This window comes from Bubalus bubalis, chromosome 13 (assembly GCF_019923935.1).
Source record: "Bubalus bubalis isolate 160015118507 breed Murrah chromosome 13, NDDB_SH_1, whole genome shotgun sequence".
NCBI lineage: Eukaryota > Metazoa > Chordata > Mammalia > Artiodactyla > Bovidae > Bubalus > Bubalus bubalis.
The window spans coordinates 29230123-29248808 of NC_059169.1; positions in this window are offsets into that span (position 1 = coordinate 29230123).

An 18686-nucleotide genomic window follows, 5' to 3' on the forward strand; every position below is an offset into this window, starting at 1 on the left:
CAGGGAGATTCTTTGCAACCTGAGCTGCCAGGGAAGATGTGTAAAATGATTGAACAGTAAAAAAATAAATAAATAAATAAATAAAATATAGCTGATTTAGAAGTACATAGAGATTTACTCAGATTGTATGTTAAATGGTATAGGATGGAAGACTTCTTTTTTCACTTCAAACCATTACCATTTTGGTTAAAAAGTGCCTCTCTGGGTGAGGAGAAAACGGAACACTTTTACACTGTTGGTGGGAATGCAAACTAGTACAGCCACTATGGAGAACAGTGTGGAGATTCCTTAAAAACCTGGAAATAGAACTGCCATATAACCCAGCAATCCCACTGCTGGGCATACACACCGAGGAAACCAGAATTGAAAGAGACACGTGTTCCCCAATGTTTACTGCAGCACTGTTTACAATAGCCAGGACATGGAAGCAACCTAGATGTCCATCAGCAGACGAATGGATAAGAAAGCTGTGGTACATATACACAATGGAGCATTACTTAGTCATTAAAAACAATACACTTGAATCAGTTCTAATGAGGTGGATGAAACTGGAGCCTCTTATACAGAGTGAAGTAAGCCAGAAAGAAAAACACCAATACAGTATACTAATGCATATATATGGAATTGAGAAAGATGGTAATGATAACCCTATATGCGAGACAGCGAAACAGACACTGATGTATACAACAGTCTTTGGGACTCTGTGGGAGAGGGTGAAGGTGGGATGATCTGAGAGAATAGCATTGAAACATGTATACTATCATATGTGAAACAGATGGCCAGGCCAGGTTCAATGCATGAGACAGGGTGCTCAGGGCTGGTGCACTGGGATGACCCACAGGGATGGGATGGGGAGGGAGGTGGGAGGGGGGTTTAGGATGGGGAACACATGTACACCCATGGCTTATTCATGTCAATGTATGTCAAAAACCACTACAATATTGTGAAGTAATTGGCCTCCAATTGAATAAATTAAAAAAAATAAAAATAAAAAGTGCCTCTCTCTCTAGAAGCCTTAGCACAGAGAACCAGGAAAACTGACTGCAATCAAGAGAACATGATTTACAGGTCCAGCATATTTTTACAAAGAGCTATTGCATTAGAAGAAGTGAGCTATTTCAAATGTGTTTCGATAGGAAGTCGGCCAGCCAGAATTTTGTAAAGCAAATTGGAGGCAAACAAAGAATCCATAGAAGACAACTGATAAAGACTCAGCACTCAGTGTACTTTGTTCAGGTGCAAAGGAAATTATGGCATGTGTGCTTTTTAGTGGGAAAAGCCTTGAAATAAACATTGGACATCCCACTACATGTGAGTTAGAAAGAAGAAGAATGGGATCTGAATATACAGATTCACACTGATTTCAATAAGGGTGGACTGATATCCAGTTTTGAACCACACCAGACACTATTTGAGGCACACTGGACTGTCATCCATTTTTGAAGCACACCAGTCAACATGAACAGTATTAAAGGCAAAAAGATAGGACACTGAAAGATGAACTCCCCAGGTTGGTAGGTGGCCAATATGCTACTGAAGATCAGTGGAGAAATAACTCCAGAAAGAATGAAGAGACAGAGCCAAAGCAAAAACAACACCCAGTTGTGGATGTGCCAAGTGATTGAAGTAAATTCTGATGCTATCAAGAACTATATTGCATAGAATTCTGGAATTTTAGGTCCATGATTCAAGGTAAATTGGAAGTGGTCAAACAGGAGATGGCAAGACTGAACGTTGACATTTTAGGAATCAGTGAACTGAAATGAACTGGAATGGGTGAATTTAACTCAGATAACCATTATATCTACTACTGTGGGCAAGAATCCCTTAGAAGAAATGGAGTATCCATCATAGTCAACAAGAGTCTGAAATGTGGTACCTGGATGCAATTTCAAAAATGAAAGAATGATTTCTGTTCATTTCCAAGGCAAACCATTCAATATCACAGTAATCCAAGTCTATGCCTCAAGCAGTAATGCTGAAGAATCTGAAGCTGAACTGTTCTATGAAGACCTACAAGAACTTCTAGAACTAACACCCAAAAAAAGATGTCCTTTTCATTATAGGGGACTGGAATGCAAAAGTAGGAAGTCAAGAATCTCCTGGAGTAACAGAGAAACTTGACCTTTGAGTACAGAATGAAGCAGGGTAAAGGCTAATAGAGTTTTGCCAAGGAACACACAATTCATAGCAAACACCCTCTTCCTACAACAAAAGAGAAGATTCTACACATGGACATAACCAGATGGTCAACACCGAAATCAGATTGATTATATTCATTGCAGCCAAAGATGGAGAAGCGCTATACAGTCAGCAAAAACAAGACCAGGAGCTGACTGTGGCTCAGATCATGAGCTCCTTATTGCAAAACTCAGAAGAAAATACAGAAAACCACTAGACCATTCAGGTATGACTTAAATCAAACCCCTTATGATTATTCTGTGGAAATGACAAAGATTCAATGGATTAGATATGGTAGACAGAGTGCCTGAAGAACTATGGACAGAGGTTCATGACATTGTACAGGAGGCAGGGATCAAAGAAATGCAAAAAGGCAAAATGGTTGTCTGAGGAGGCCTTACAAATAGTTATGAAAAGAAGAGAAGTGAAAGGCAAAGGAGAAAAGGAAAGATATACCTGTTTGAATGCAGAATTCCAAAGAATAGCAATGAAAGAACAAAGCCTTCCTCAGTGATTAATGCACAGAAACAGAGGAAAACAATAGAATGGGAAAGGCTCAAGATCTCTTCCAGAAAACTAGAGATACCAAGGGAACGTTTCATGCAAAAATGCACACAATAAAGGACAGAAATATTATGGACCTAAAAGAAGCAGAAGATATTAAGAGGTGGCAAGAATACACAGAAGAACTGTACAAAAAAGATCTTCACGACCAAGATAATCATGATAGTATGATCACTCACCTAGAGCCAGACATCCTGGAATGCAATGTCAAGTGGGCCTTAGAAAGCATCCCCATGAACAAAGCTAGTGGAGGTGATGAAATTCCAGTTGAGTTATTTCAATTCCTAAAAGAGGATGTTGTGAAAGTACTGCACTCAATTTGCCAGCAAATATGGAAAACTCAGCATTGGCCATAGGACTGGAAAAGGTCAGTTTTCATTCCAGTCCCAAAGAAAGGCAGTGTCAAAGAATGTTCAAACTCCCACACAATTGCACTCATCTCACACACTAGGAAAGTAACACTCAAAATTCTCCAAGCCAAGCTTCAACAGTACATGAACCGTGAACTTCCGGATGTTCAAGCTGGATTTAAAAAAGGCAGGGGAATCAGAGATCAAATTGCCAACATCCATTGGATCATCAAAAACACAAGAGAGTTCTAGAAAAATATCTATTTCTGCTTTATTTACTATGCCAAAGCCTTTGACTGTGTGGATCACAACAAACTGTGGAAAATTCTTCAAGAAATGGGAATACCAGACCACTGACCTGCCTCCCGAGAAATCTGTAGGCAGGTCAAGAAGCAACAGTTAGAACTGGATGTGGAACAGCAGACTGGTTCCAAATCAGGAAAGGAGTACATCAAGGCTGTATATTGTCACCCTGCTTATTTGACTTAAATGCTAAGTAAGTACATCATGTGAAATCCCAGGCTGGATGAAGCACAAGCTGGAATCAAGACTGCCAGGAGAAATATCAATAACTTCAGATATGCAGAAGACACCATTCTTACGGAAGAAAGTGAAGAAGAACTCTTTAAAGAGCCTCTTGATGAAAGTAAAAGAGGAGAGTAAAAAAGTTGGCTTAAAGCTCAACATTCAGAAAACTAAGATCATGGCATCCAGTCTCATCACTTCATGGCAAATAGATGGAGAAACAATGGAAACAATTACAGACTTTATTTTGGGGGGGCTCCAAAATCACTGCCGATGGTGACTGCAGCCATGAAATTAAAAGACACTTGCTCCTTGGAAGAAAAGCTATGACCAACCTAGACAGCATATTAAAAAGCAGAGACGTTACTTTGCCAACAAAGGTCTGTCTAGTTGGAGCTATTGTTTTTCCAGTAGTCATGTATGGATGTGAGAGTTGGACTATAAAGAAAGCTGAGTGCCAAAGAATTGATACTTTTGAACTGTGGTGTTGGAGAAGACTCTTGAGAGTCTGTTGGCCTGCACATACACCCAACCAGTCAATCTTAAAGTAATCTGTCCTGAAAATTCATGGAAGGACTGATGCTGAAGCTGAAAGTCCAATACTTTGGCCACCTTATGCAACAAACTGGCTCTTTGGAAAAGACCTTGATGCTAGGAAAGATGAAGGCAGGAGGAGAAGGGGATGACAGAGGATGAGATGGCTGGATGGCATCATTGACTCAATGGACATGAGTTTGAGTAAGCTCTGGGAGTTGGTGATTGGCAGGTAAGCCTTGCATGCTGAAGTCCATAGGGTCACAAAGAATCAGACACAACTGAGTGACTGAACTGGAGTGACTACCTTAGTCTAGGTTCTGACAGAAATAAAAAAAAATTGATTTTGTGTTGTGACTTGTTTATAAATATTTTACTTTAGCTTCTATGAACTACTGTATCTACCCACTGATAACACACAAAAGTACAATCATGCCTATAAAGTAGATGCCCAGGTGGGCTAAGCCAATAGAAGCTATGTAACTTGAAAGTGATACACATGACTGCTGTATCTGTCCTTCAAAGTAAGTTAAGTGGTAATCACTGGAGACAGATTCCCTATGACATTAACAGTAAACAATGAACCTAGAAGACCTTAATAATAAAATTTTTGTAATATCTAATAATTATTGAGTAAATTATGTGTACATGTTTAAAGTACAAGCTTTTAATATTGTATTGAATTTAATTTATTATAGCAAACTGGGATATGAATTTGCTTATAATACCCACTTTAGAGATGATAAACAAATAAGAAAATGAATGCAAAGTCACAAAGCAAGATACAAAACCTTTTCACTAAATTATTAAAACATGTTCTCAACAAGGGGAGGTTTTCTTTAAGGTAATATGTTTTAATTTTATGATATGAAATTAAATTTTTATGTAAATGTCTTCACTAACATATCTATATTGTGTTATTATTCACTGAGTTGTAAAATATTCAATAGGATTTACAGTTAGTAATGATTTTATAATTATAATATAACCAATTATATTATAAATTAATCATAGATTCCATAAAATTAAATATAAACAATGGGATTTAATGTCAATAAAAAACATACTGGGAGAGGATTGATTTCAGTCCCTTTTTCTTTTTATTCTTCTTTTGATAAAGAAAGCATAGAGATTGATGATGGGAATAATTTTGAGGTTGAGAGAGGAAAATTATGGCCTAGTTTTGAGAGAAAGAAATCATGGTATGAAATTCAGTACAGCTATTAGTACTGAATTAATAGGATACTGAAGCAGTAACCCCCACTATTTACACATAATGCTGGAAGAGTCCATACTTTATACAGATACATATTGGTCTAAAGCAGCCATGACCTTTGATTTGAGGGGATATGCTTTCAAATTTTTACTGTGAGGTCCACTGATTCCTTCTAATTAATGGAAGACATACAAAGGGACAAACAATTTCTGGAGTCCTTTTTTCCCCAACATTACAGTTTACTAAACTTCACATTGTTAACAAGAATTGTCAAAATGATATTTCTCTGAGGTATTCTACACACTAGGCAGTCATGGTCACAGTTTAACACTCACGATTCCTGTAAAAAAGATGGGAGACAAAAACACTAGCTCTACTTAATGAAAGTAAATAAGGGCAAAATTCTAAAATATCAGGCTATCAACCCATCTGGGTCTGGGGAATTTCAATAAACTGGACACAGAACAAGTCACCTCAGTAAGGATGGTGAGAAATTACCTCAGGGGATTCACAAGAAAAGGCTTAAATTACACATCTGAGTTCTGTGTAATAATAGTGAATGAGTCGTAGCCTTTGTTTTGGAAAATAGGTTGGTTCCCAGATTACCTAAGGATGTAACAGAGAACTCCATGGGACAGATGGGAATCCTGAAGAAAAAGAGAAAAGAAAAAGAAAAGAAAAAGAAACCGTACAGTTTCATGGACATTTTGGTGAAACCTTTTATAATGTGAATAGAGGCTTACAGAGACAATGGACTTGGCTAACTAACAGAAATTCTAACCGTTTTCAGTTGTCCAGATGTGGCAAATTTCCAAAGGGCTCCTTAGGATGAAAAATACAGAAGTTTATAAAGAGTGGATGGATCTAAAGTACTTTCACATTGCAACTCAAATATTCTTTAATTTTTGTGTATTACAGAAACATCTAAGTTGTTTCATATCAATGGTAGTTATCCAGGTTCTAGAAATTTATTTATTCCTCCTCTATTATAGCTTCACCCTGTTTGTAAAGCCAGCCACACAACTGAATTCTCCACATCTTGCAGTGTGCACTTACCTTAAAAATATGTATGTAATGATGATTTAATACTTATTTTGTTATGCTTTATATGTTTCTAGATGTTACATTATAATATATAAGAATAAATTCTAGTTGCACATTTTCTGTTTTTCATTGATTTATTTACACCTATTATATAGCAGGCACATGATAGGAAAATTTTATGTGATATTTAAAATTTTAAATGATCTGTTATGCCTCTGTGATTCTATATGACTTTCATTTTAATGCATTTAAATTTTTCATGTTTAATAATTTTCAAGTCTGCCTTCTTGGCTAGATTGTATGTTCCATGTGCTTTATGTGTGCATAGAAGCTGCTATATAAAGATCAATAGATATTTAATAAATAAATGACAAGGCAACCACCATAATTTTATAGAATATAATGTGGCTCTAAAGCAAAGTTTAATACTTGAAATTTATCTGACACCTTAATTTTCTATGTTATCTAATATTTATTTAATAAAATATAAAATTTCCATGTTACTTTTCCCTTTACTGATTTTTGTGCTTTTTAAGCTTTCTAATCTCTATGGAAGGTTTAAGGTTTTCTGTTTTATTCACCTTATTCTAACTCCCTAGAAGATGAGTTATACTCTATGGTTAAGTGGCAAATGTTATTATCCAGGAATCCCTAGGGAAACGAGTAAGTGATTTAAAAATATAAGCAGATTAGTAGCTCTCTTTATGGCTCAATGAAGCATCTTTCTATTCTTGTTCTTGAATCTTTTCTACGTTGGATCACTCTTTGCTTAATCGCCCATGCAATAATATGGAACAAGGGGTGGCTTTCATTCGGGAAGTTAATCCCATGCTTGAAATATCTCTTAAAACAAAAGTAGCATCAAAATCATGGGGGGACTAAATGGTGGATATGTTTGACATGCTTCTTTTATCTCTGGAAAATACGATTTTTCCTTTGTTATTTAAAAAAATAGTCTATATTAATCTTCTACATCAACTCAGTAGGAATTTGGGGACTGACTTAAGGATGTAGTCGAGATTTGTATATAGAGGTGAAATGATTCTTCCAATCATGTATTAGGTTGGTGAAAAAGTAATTGCGGTTTTACATTCTTGAACTTTGCCATTTGATATTGGAATATATTTTTAAATAAATGTGGTTATGTTATGCATTATTTTAATGTGCATCTCTTGCTTTGTGTTTTTGTTAATGCATTATTATTTTCTGTTTATTTTATATGTATTTTAGGCTATGAAAATGATGTTAGACAAAAAGCACATTCGAGTGATTTTCTCACTTGAGTTCAAACTGGGTCATAAAGCGTGGAGACAACTTGTAACACCAACTTTGCATTTGGCCTGTAAACTGTTAATGAACATAGAGTGAAGGGTGATTCAAGAAGTTTTGCAAAGGAAATGAGAGCTTTGAAAATGAGAAGCATAGTGTCCAGCCATCAGAAGCTGACAATGGCCAACTGAGAGTATCATCGAAGTTGATCCTCTTACAAGCACCTGAGAAGTTGCCCAAGGACTCAGCGTCGACCATTCTATGGATGTTTGGTATGTGAAGCATATTGAAAAGGTGAAAAAGCTCAATAAATGGGTGCCTTGTGAGATGACCACAAATTGAAAAATTTGTCATTTTGAAGTGTCATCTACTCTTATTCTATACAATAATGAATCATTTCTCAATCGGATTGTGATGTGCGACAACAAGTGGATTTTATATGGCAACACAGAGTGACTGGCTCAGTGGCTGGTCCAAGAAGAAGCTCCAAAGCACTTCCCAAAGCCAAACTTGCACCAACAAAATAAAAAAAAGGCGGGGGGATGGGTCATAGTCACTGTTTGGTGGTCTATTGCTGGACTGATCCAGTACAGCTTTATGAATTCCAGTGAAACCATTGCAACTGAGAAGTCTGCTCAGCAAATTGATGAGATGTACCAAAAATTACAATACCTGCAGCCACCATTAGTCAACAGAAAGGGCCCAGTTCTTCTCTGCAAATATGCCCAACTGTGCATCACACAACGAACACTTGAAAAGTTGAATGAACTGGGCTACGAAGTTTTGCCTCATTTGCCACATTCACCTGACTTATCTCCAACTGACTACCACTTATTTAACCATCTCAACAACTTTTTGCAGGGAAAATGCTTCCACAGGTAGCAGGACCAGAAAATGCTTTCCAAGTGTTCACTGAATTCTGAAGCATGGATTTTTATGCTATAGGAATAAACTTATTTGTCATTGGCAAAAAAAAAAATGTGTTGATTGTAATGGTTCCTATTTTGATTAATAAAGATGTGATTGAGCCTAGCTATTATGATGTAAAATTCAGGGTATGAAACCACTATTACTTCTACACCAACCTAATAGTTAATTCAGGTTATTTTACTATGGAGGATATATGGACAGTTTTGTTCAAAGACAATCCTATTTAAAACTCTTTCCTGCTTGCATTTCTATAGTGCAGCAATTGCAACACTAAAATACTAAATTCTAAGAAGGCCTTGAAACTTCTACCTAATTTAAATTTTAGCAAAGCAATTCCTTCAGTAGTAGAAACTTGAATTAAAACTGAGTTTGCTTAAAACTGAGAGAGACAGGGTGAGATAGATACATTCATTATTCTGGTCAGCCAAGAAAGAAAGGCAAGATTCTAGTGTTAAATGCTGAAGAAGCAGCTTCTTGAGTCTTTGCAAATTTTTTTTTTTTTTTTTTTTTTTTTTAGTTTTAGCAAAAGGAACAGCTTCTTTGGTATCCTGGTTGGTACTGAGACACTGGGAATTATTTCAGGAAGTCCAGGCTAACATCTCTCTCTTCAGCTCTCCCAACAATGTGGGAGTATTGTATATATGTTTTATAAAACTTATTAAATCCCTTTATCATAAAACTAGCTAGAGTATATCTTATTTTCTGCAAGTAAAAGCTGATTTGTACCTCTGACAATATAAGATAACACAAAATTGTGTGAGATAATAGTCTCACACATAGTGATTGCTCAGCAGATAAAGAATCCACCTGCAATGCAGAAGATGCAGGAAACATGGGTTCAGTTTCTGGGTAGGGAAGATTCCCTGGAAGAGGAAATGGCAACCTGCTCCAGTATTCTTGCCTGAAAAATTCCATGGACAGAGGGGCCTGGCAGGCTACAGTCCATGGGGTCACAAAAAGTCAGACACTCCTGAGCAACTGAATATGCATGTATGCATAGTCATATTGACATAAACAATTATACATGGATACAAGATGTGTATCCATCGACACATCTTTCTTGGGAATCTGGTTCTTGAAACTAGGATTAAAAGGTTAATACTGGGCCAGACACGTAGTAAACCAAAAACAAATATTCTCTGTTTGCTATTTTGCAGCTTGTCTACATAAGGTTTTAAGGCACACCATCACAGCCCCTGGCAGAGTTTTAATTTTTGCTTTTGCAGCTCACAGAATGTGAAGTATATAATTTGTAAATATGCATTTACTTGCATTTCTATGGCCTGTGTCTCCTGTTTACTGAATTTAAAAAGTACAGTCCCTTTCCCATTCTACTTACACTTCTATGGCTTGTGGGCTTCCTTTTACTGAATTAAAAAAATACAATCCCTTTCCTTTTCTCCCGAAAAATTCATTTTACTGAATTTAAAAAATACAATCTCTTTCCTATTCCTATTCTAAAATACTTTGGAAAACTTGAGTCTGGTATTTTTATATTAGGCAATTCCTTAACGCAATATTTCTAGGAATTACATCATAGGCTAACATCATATTTACTATAGTAATATTTGTAAGAACTATAAAATAAATTATATTATCAGAAGCATAAAGTTATAGTAATACATTTATAAATTATTTTTATAAGCTAATATTACATACTGCATTTTTAAGTGTTTTCACTTTTAGTTCTGCCAAAACTTTTTGTAGTAAACAACCTATCTGTCTCGTCTACACACGTGGAGATGCTCAGAGTTGACACAATATAATTATCTGAAGCAAAGGAAGTAACATACAATCTTTAAGAATAAATTAATCCTCATAATAATATGTTTCTGAGCCCATTACTGCTGACTTAGTGTTTAAATCATCTGTATGACCCTAACTTGCCTTGCTCTTGTATTTCAGTTGCCTGTATAGCTTACCTTGTAGAAGAATTGTATTACATAAGATTAAACTGTCATAAACCAGACCTTCACAGATGTTCTTTGCACAAACAGCATAAACAGTAACAATGGCTTTGCATAATATTTAGTATTAACGTTAACACCTAATCAAAATTGTCACCCTGTTTTGTTTTGAACTGCAAAGCTATGTACAGACTGACTCTCTGGTACCAAATTCCCTCCTGGATCCTTTGGGAGAAATAATTGAGTTGAGCCTGGACAGGATAAACCCTGTACAAATGTGATCAGTTCATCAGAGCCCTTTAACTTTATTTTTCATGTTTGATGGTGACCAGTCCCCTTGGACACATTACAGGAACTTAAACTGCTTTGAAATAATTTACCTTTTGACTTACACGTCTTAAGTGGAAGATCCTACTGTCTGGTAATTCTATAACAACACTCCCCTTCTGCTTCTAAGTTCCACTTTTAAACTGAACTGAAAGTCTTGTTTTTCTATTGTTTGGCATGATTTATGAAACTCTGCTTGTCTTTATCTTTAATATTGTTTAGATAACTTGGACCTTCCTCTGATTTGGAAAAGATGGCCCATGACACTTTCTTCACACAAATATGTAATCAGTGTCTGAAATGAGGATGTATAAACCAGTCTTTCTTGATATTTTATCTCAGAGGAATAGAGACACAAATGTAAATAGATTAATGTCCATCTTCCATTAAGCAGAACAGGGTTTAGATGGAGACAAAGTTGTCTTCAAGCATCTTCCTTTCTGGGTCATTAATCACCTTATTTAGTTTTACAGTAACAGAGACACATCCACCAAAAGAAGACACACTAAACCACGTTCTTACCAGAAGTAGTCCCTGGGGGCAGAGATGAATTTACTTTCCATCATCAGGTTCCCACAGCATCTTCTTTAATTCCCAGCATGGGGACTGGGTCAAGGATGTTTTCATACCGACTCTATGAGGTATCTTTGGCCACAAGCCAGGGACTGCCTTCTAAGAAACAAAAAATTAAGAAAGGGAAGATTTGTGGATTATTTTGGTAGACATAGCATGGATTATACACTGATTTTAGTTTAGCTATCAATACTATCAGTAGGAATCATGAGTCATTTTCCCTTATCAATCTATCTTGAGACATTTAAAAATCATGTCTACTGATGTTCTATAAGATAGGTATTTCATGGAATATCTGTAAGAGAATGTGTTAGGTCTGAAAAAGAAATGTCTAAAAGCTTTCAGTTTTTATAACTGAAAGAACTCAAAAGAGCATTGGAAGGACTCAGTTCTTTTATAGATAAATGACAGTGAGATAGTATAAATGATTTATTTACAGGCTTGCTATTCATCTGGGTTGAACCAGAATTCTAGTCTACAGCCAATAGGACTCACTTGATATATCCACCATATCTAAATGTATTTTAGTCACTTTCTCTATGATATAAATATTTCAAATCACTTACAAGCTATTATAACAACACATTCTTCAATGGACAAAATGAAAATTTGTCAGTTGAGTTCAGTAATATTACTCTTTGTTCCTTTAGATGTGTTGCTTCAAGTTGACTTGCCAAAAATTCATTTTCTTAGTGTTTAGAAAAGAATCATTGGCACATTTACATTTATAACAAAAAACTCTCCAAATTACCAATTCTATCAAATTAGAGACTGTTTCCAGACATAAAAGTCTATTTTACAATTTGTAAAACCTCCAAATGACTATTTCATATATCATAAAATATTTTTACTGAAATAACTAGAGCAACATTTTCCCTGAATTTAAGAATTTTGATAATAGACAAATTCAAAATAATTTAAAGCAATGAGTTCTAGTTTGCATTTATTCTCCAATAACATCAAATAAAAAATGTAAATTGCTAAATATTCTATCAAGTATAATGCATGGGCTTGCATATAAAGAGGATCTACATTTAATACTTTATAAAACATCATTTGCAGTTATTTATTGTTAAAGCTGAGTGGCAAAGAATTGATGGTTTCAAACTGTGGTGCTGGATAAGACTCTTGAGAGCCCCTTGGACGGCAAGGAGAGCAAACTAGTCAGTCCTAAGGAAAATCAACCCTGAGTATTCATTTGAAGGACTCATGCTAAAGCTCCAATACTTTGGCTACCTGATGTGAAGAACTGGCTCATTACAAAAGACCCTGGGATGCTGGGAAAGATTGAAGGCAGGAGGAGAAGGGGATGACAGAGGACAAGATATTTGGATGATGTCGCTGACTCAATGGAAATGAGTTTGAACAAGCTCTGGGAGATGGTGAAGGACAGGAAATCCTGGCATACTGCTGTCCATGGGGTCACAAAGAGTTGGACACAGCTGAGCAAATGAACAACAACAACAACAACAATTGTTAAAGCTAAATTTGGACACCAAAAATATTTCAAAGGTGTTTAAATAAATATAACTTTATTTCTGTTTATTTTCTTTGTAAAATCATAGATATAATGATAAGATGTTATTTCATTTTTTTAAGCCTGAGTAACAAAGGTCTTCATATCAGATTAACTATTTTCCTCCACAAATATGGCCAGAGAATCTAAGATAGAATTATTCAATAGACAATGTCAACTATTTGTGTCAGAAACTGTATATGTGTTTATTTATTGCAACAATTATCTTAGATAAGTACAGTAATTTAATTTCCATTTCATATAGAGATCAATGAAATAAAATAGAAAGCCCAGAGATAAATCCATGCACCTACAGACACCTTATCTTTGACAAAGGAAGAAAAAATATACAATGGAGAAAAGAGAGTCTCTTTAACAAGTGGTGCTAGGAAAACTGGTCAGCCACATGTTAAAAATGAATCTAGAACACTTTCTAACATTATACACAAAAATAAACTCAAAATGGATTAAAGATCTAAATGTAAGACCAGAAATTATAAACTCTTAGAGGATAACATAGGCAGAAGACTCTCTAATATAAATCACAGCAAGATCCTCTATGACCCACTTCCCAGAGAAATGGAAATAAAAGCGAAAATAAACAAATGAGATGTAATTAAACTTAAAAGCTTTTGGACAAGGAAGAAAACTATATGCAAGGTGAAAAGGCAGCCTTCACAATTGGAGAAAATAATAGCAAAAGAAACAACAGAGACAAAGAATTAATCTACAAAATATACAAGCAGCTCATGCAGTGCAATAGCAGAAAAATGAACAATCCAATCAAAAAGTGGGCAAGAGAACTAAACAGACATTTCTCCAAAGAAGACATACAGATGGCTAATAAACACATGAAAAGATGCTCAATATCACTCATTATTAGAGAAATACAAATCAAAACCATAATGATACATGTATCATCTCATACCGGTCAGAATGGATGCCATCAAAATGTCTACAAACAGTTAATGATGGAGAGGTCGTGGAGAAAAGGGAACCTCTTACACTGTTGTTGGGAATGCAAAGTAGTACAGCCACTATGGAAAACAGTGTGGAGGTTTCTTAAGACTGGAAATAGAACTGCCATACAACCCAGCAATCCCACTGCTGGGCATACACACCGAGAAAAGCAGAATTGAAAGAGACACATGTACCCCAATGTTCATTGCAGCACTCCTTACAATAGTTAGGATATGGAAGTACCCTAGATATACATCTGCAGATGGATGGATAAGTAAGTTGTGGTATACATATACAATGGATTATTACTCAGCTATAAAAAAAGAATGCATTTGTGTCAGTTCTAATGAGGTGGACAAAACAAGCCTATCATACAGAGTGAAGTAAGTGAGAAAGAGAAACACCAGTACAGTGTATTAACACATATATATGGATTTAGAAAGACAGTAATGACGATCCTATATGCAAGATCACAAAAGAGACACAGATATAAAAGTCAGACTTACAGACTCTGAGAGAAGGTGAGGATGGGATGATTTGGAGAAAAGCACTGAAATATGTAGATTACCATATGTAAAATAGAAGACTAGTGCAAATTTGATGCATGAAGCAGTGCACTCAAAGCCTGTGCTCTGGAGCAACCCAGAGGGATGGGGTGGTGAGGGGGTGGGACGGAATTCAGGACTGGGGGAGACGTATTCACCCGTGGCTGATGCATGGTGATGTATAGCAAATACTATTATAATATTGTAAAGTAATTATCCTCCAATTAAAATAAATAATTTTAAAAAGAAAGAAAAACTATATAAGCCAAAAAAAAAAGAGAGGTAATTCCCATTTCATAGATGAGGAATTGAGATTTACAGAGGTGACCGTTCCAGTGTCTCAGTATTACTATTTAATATTTAAATTGATATTAGTCTTATTCCAATATATGTGCACTTATCACTAGAAACTTTTGCTTTTCCATCTTTAAATTCCAAAAGCATTTTAAAATAGTAATATCTAAATATAATAGATATTGACATTGCCTAAAATATCCAATAAAAAAACAGTGATAAAGGAATTGTGGTAAGTAGAATAAATATATTACTTAGCAGCCATCAAAAATAAAGATCCAATGATATGAGGTCTGAAACTAACTTCAAAACAATTACGACAGGTGAGTGGGTATGGATATAGAAGAAACAAGCTTAGTCATGTATCTGATAACTGCTGAAGCTGAGTAATGAGTACATTAGGTTTATTAAAATAATCTCTGTATTTTGTATAGAGACTTTAAAAACCTATAAATCTTTTAAAACCAGTTAGACTAAAACAGAGTTACTCAGAACATGGAATGACACAGATAAGAAAGGCTTCCTCAGCGATCAGTGCAAAAAAATAGAGGAAAACAATAGAATGGGAAAGACTAGATATCTCTTCAAGAAAATTAGAGATACCAAGGGAACATTTCATGCAAAGATGGGCTCGATAAAGGATAGAAATGGTATGGACCTAACAGAAGCAGAAGATATTAAGAAGAGGTGGCAAGAGTACACAGAAGAACTGTAAAAAAAAGATCTTCACGACCAAGATAATCACGATGGTGTGATCACTCACCTAGAGCCAGATGTCCTGGAATGCAATGTCAAGTGGGCCTCAGGAAGCATCCCCATGAATAAAGCTAGTGGAGGTGATGGAATTCCAGTTGAGTTATTTCAAATCCTAAAAGAGGATGTTGTGAAAGTACTGCACTCAATATGCCAGCAAATTTGGAAAACTCAGCATTAGCCATAGGACTGGAAAAGGTCAGTTGTTATTCCAGTCCCAAAGAATGTTCAAACTACCGCACAATTGCACTCATCTCATATGCTAGCAAAGCAATGCTCAGAATTCTCCAATCCCTATAATATATACTTCAGTAAAGGAGAAATACTTAAAAATTATATTTGGCTTACCCTTTTTGAATCTATCTCTGAAAATAAATATACCAAAATGCCAGAGACAAAAATGTTCTTCAGCTGTGGAAATGTTACAAAATGTATATTGTTTTCCTATTCCGTATAAAGTTTTACCCTGAGTATGCATTGTAGCTTTTTTATTTGGAAAAATAAGCATAGTTAAAGGACTAACTATAGGCATTTTGATTTAAAGTTCTTAAAAAAAAAAAACAGAAAAGGATGTAAATTGATTAAAATACTAAACTCCTATAGATAATCTTGTAAACAATTAGAAGTAAAAGACATATATTTTACAAAGCTACTATATTCAAAATAATAATTTTGTTTGAAAGTTAAATGTATGCTCAAATTAAGTTGTCATAAATCTTGAATGTGTATGTTTAACATACAATAAATAAATTGTTAATTTTATATAGTTTAAACATCTTTTGAGTACAGATATACATTTCGAAATGGCATTGAAAATAAAATATCTTTAAGCATAATATAATGATGTATCCAAGGTTCAAAATTATAGGGGAAAATATTCATTGATTTTAGAGCGAAAACACATAAGGATTCCTCAGCTATATTGTGTGACTATATATTCTTTGTGTATTGGAAGTTCTCTATTTAAAAAGTGATGCTATTTTAAAGAGAAATAAATCATTTTGTTCAGGTAAAACTACCAGTGCTCTTGATACTAGAAAGAAACACACTGTTTTACTAATAATCTATGCTTTATATTCAAGAAGAATTTATAACTTTTCTTGTTCATTTTTAGTGAATCAAAGGCTGAAAAATAGCAAAGGAATTGTCACTAATTGTCTCTGAAAGTTGACTACTATTGGCCATCTTTTTCTTCCTCTGGTTTAAATCTGAGTCTCTTGGGTGGTTCATATCAAGCTTCCTTATATTCCATTTCTCCTTTGTGTTATATTCCATAATAACTGATGCTTTCTTTCATAGCCCTATAATTCTGAGGGGCCACTCTAGACAATTTCTTTCAGTGTAACTGGGAATTTTTTCAGTGTCCCATTAAAAAATGCCATAATTTCCATGGTTTACATTCTCCATATTAAAAGTTATGAAAACTACATATATTTTATCTTCTATCCAATGTCTTGGCAAAACAGATGCTCTCTTCTCACTCTTTTCTGTGAAAGTCTTAGCGACTGAACTGACTGACTGAAATGTACTTGCCTAAATGAAGGTCCAATTATCTTAAAATTATGTAATATACAATTAATTTTATTGATGGCCCACATTTTATCTCAAAATTGATATTTTAGGAAATTAACCCAGTTTAAAAATTAGAGTAATGGCAGACAAAAATTTGGAAAGAATGAAAATGTGTAGGTGTAAGGAGAAATGATGCCAATGTCCTAAAAATTTGAATTTATTGCCTATGGTAAGAAATTGCTGAGCCTGGAGGGATAGACCTAGCTCTGCACTAGAATTTGACCTAAAATATTTCTCATTTGGCTCTTATAGGTCAGAATTCAATACTCGGCAGGGCAAGTGGGGAGGAACTATTCTGTTGATCCATTTTCAAGCAAACATATTTAGCTCTGATACCAAATAGCAGAACAAATGCAATTTCCTGAAACCCAAAAATTAAATAAGATGAGACAGATAGTAGGGATTTCATTTTCTACCAGTTGTAATAATAGCAGAGAGAGCAACGTTTGGCAATCAAGCAATGTTGCTTGATGAAATTATAGTACCTTTGAATGAAATATTTAACACAAACTCATGTCATTCCAGAAGCCAGGGTAAGTGGATGGGATTAAAGGTCACTGCTTCTTATTAGTGGTTGACTATCATACAAGCAAATAAATTGTAGTTTTTCCTTCTGAGGAAAGTTTTGTAAACTTAATTTTACAGAAACTTGTGTTTTCTTTCCCATGAAATTCTGGGGTTTGAAGAAGTATATACCTTTTTTATTGAAGGATTTCAATTGATGGAAGATTCATTTGTCCTTGAAGAACAAAAGGAGATAAAGCTTTACTGAACAGTTGCTATTTGTTGGACACTTGACTGTTTTCCTTGCAGAGATAAAATTTTGCTATGGTTATAGGCTCTGGCAGTGCTGTTCACTAAAATTTTCAGAGGGGGGACAAAAAACACCTCAGAAAGTTTGTAACTGTGGCAGTCACTAGCCTCATGTGCTACTGTGGAGCACTTGAAGTGTGGGTACTTTGATTAATATATTGAATCTTTATTTTTTATTTATTTAAATTCATATAATCATAAGCGCTAGTGTCCACATATTGGACAACACAGCTTTGAGCCAGACTCAATCTCAAATGTGTTTTCATTTGTTACTTAACTTCTGTAGGTCTCCATTTTCTTATCTATAAAATAGAGATAATATGTATAACATTTCTCTGGGTGATTGTATAGATTAAATGAGTTTTTGTGTGATGTGGATGCATAGAAGTATTCACATTTCACAGAAAAGGAAGCTGTGAGCAAGATGAATCATTTCACTTTCCAAGGGTCACAGATGCTACAAGTACAGGGACTTGCGTCTGCACTCAAGTAACATGACTCATTAATTATTCTCTATAGTTTTTCCACATGGACTGACTCATCTGCCAATAGTGATGAATTTTACTACTTTTATCAACTTTAGTGAACCCTACTCTTTTTCCTCTGTGCATATGGGATCCATGAGCGAAATTATCAGTGAAGATAGCTCCCCATCTTCCAATATCTGTAGGAGGAGTAAAAGCCCAACTTCCTTGAGTTCTGTGCTCCAAGATGTACAGCTATCTCCTGTCATGAAGATAAGAAAGAATTTACTTTTCCTTTGGGGAAAGTCAATTAGCAAACACAAATGTCTCACAGAGTTAAGAAACCAGA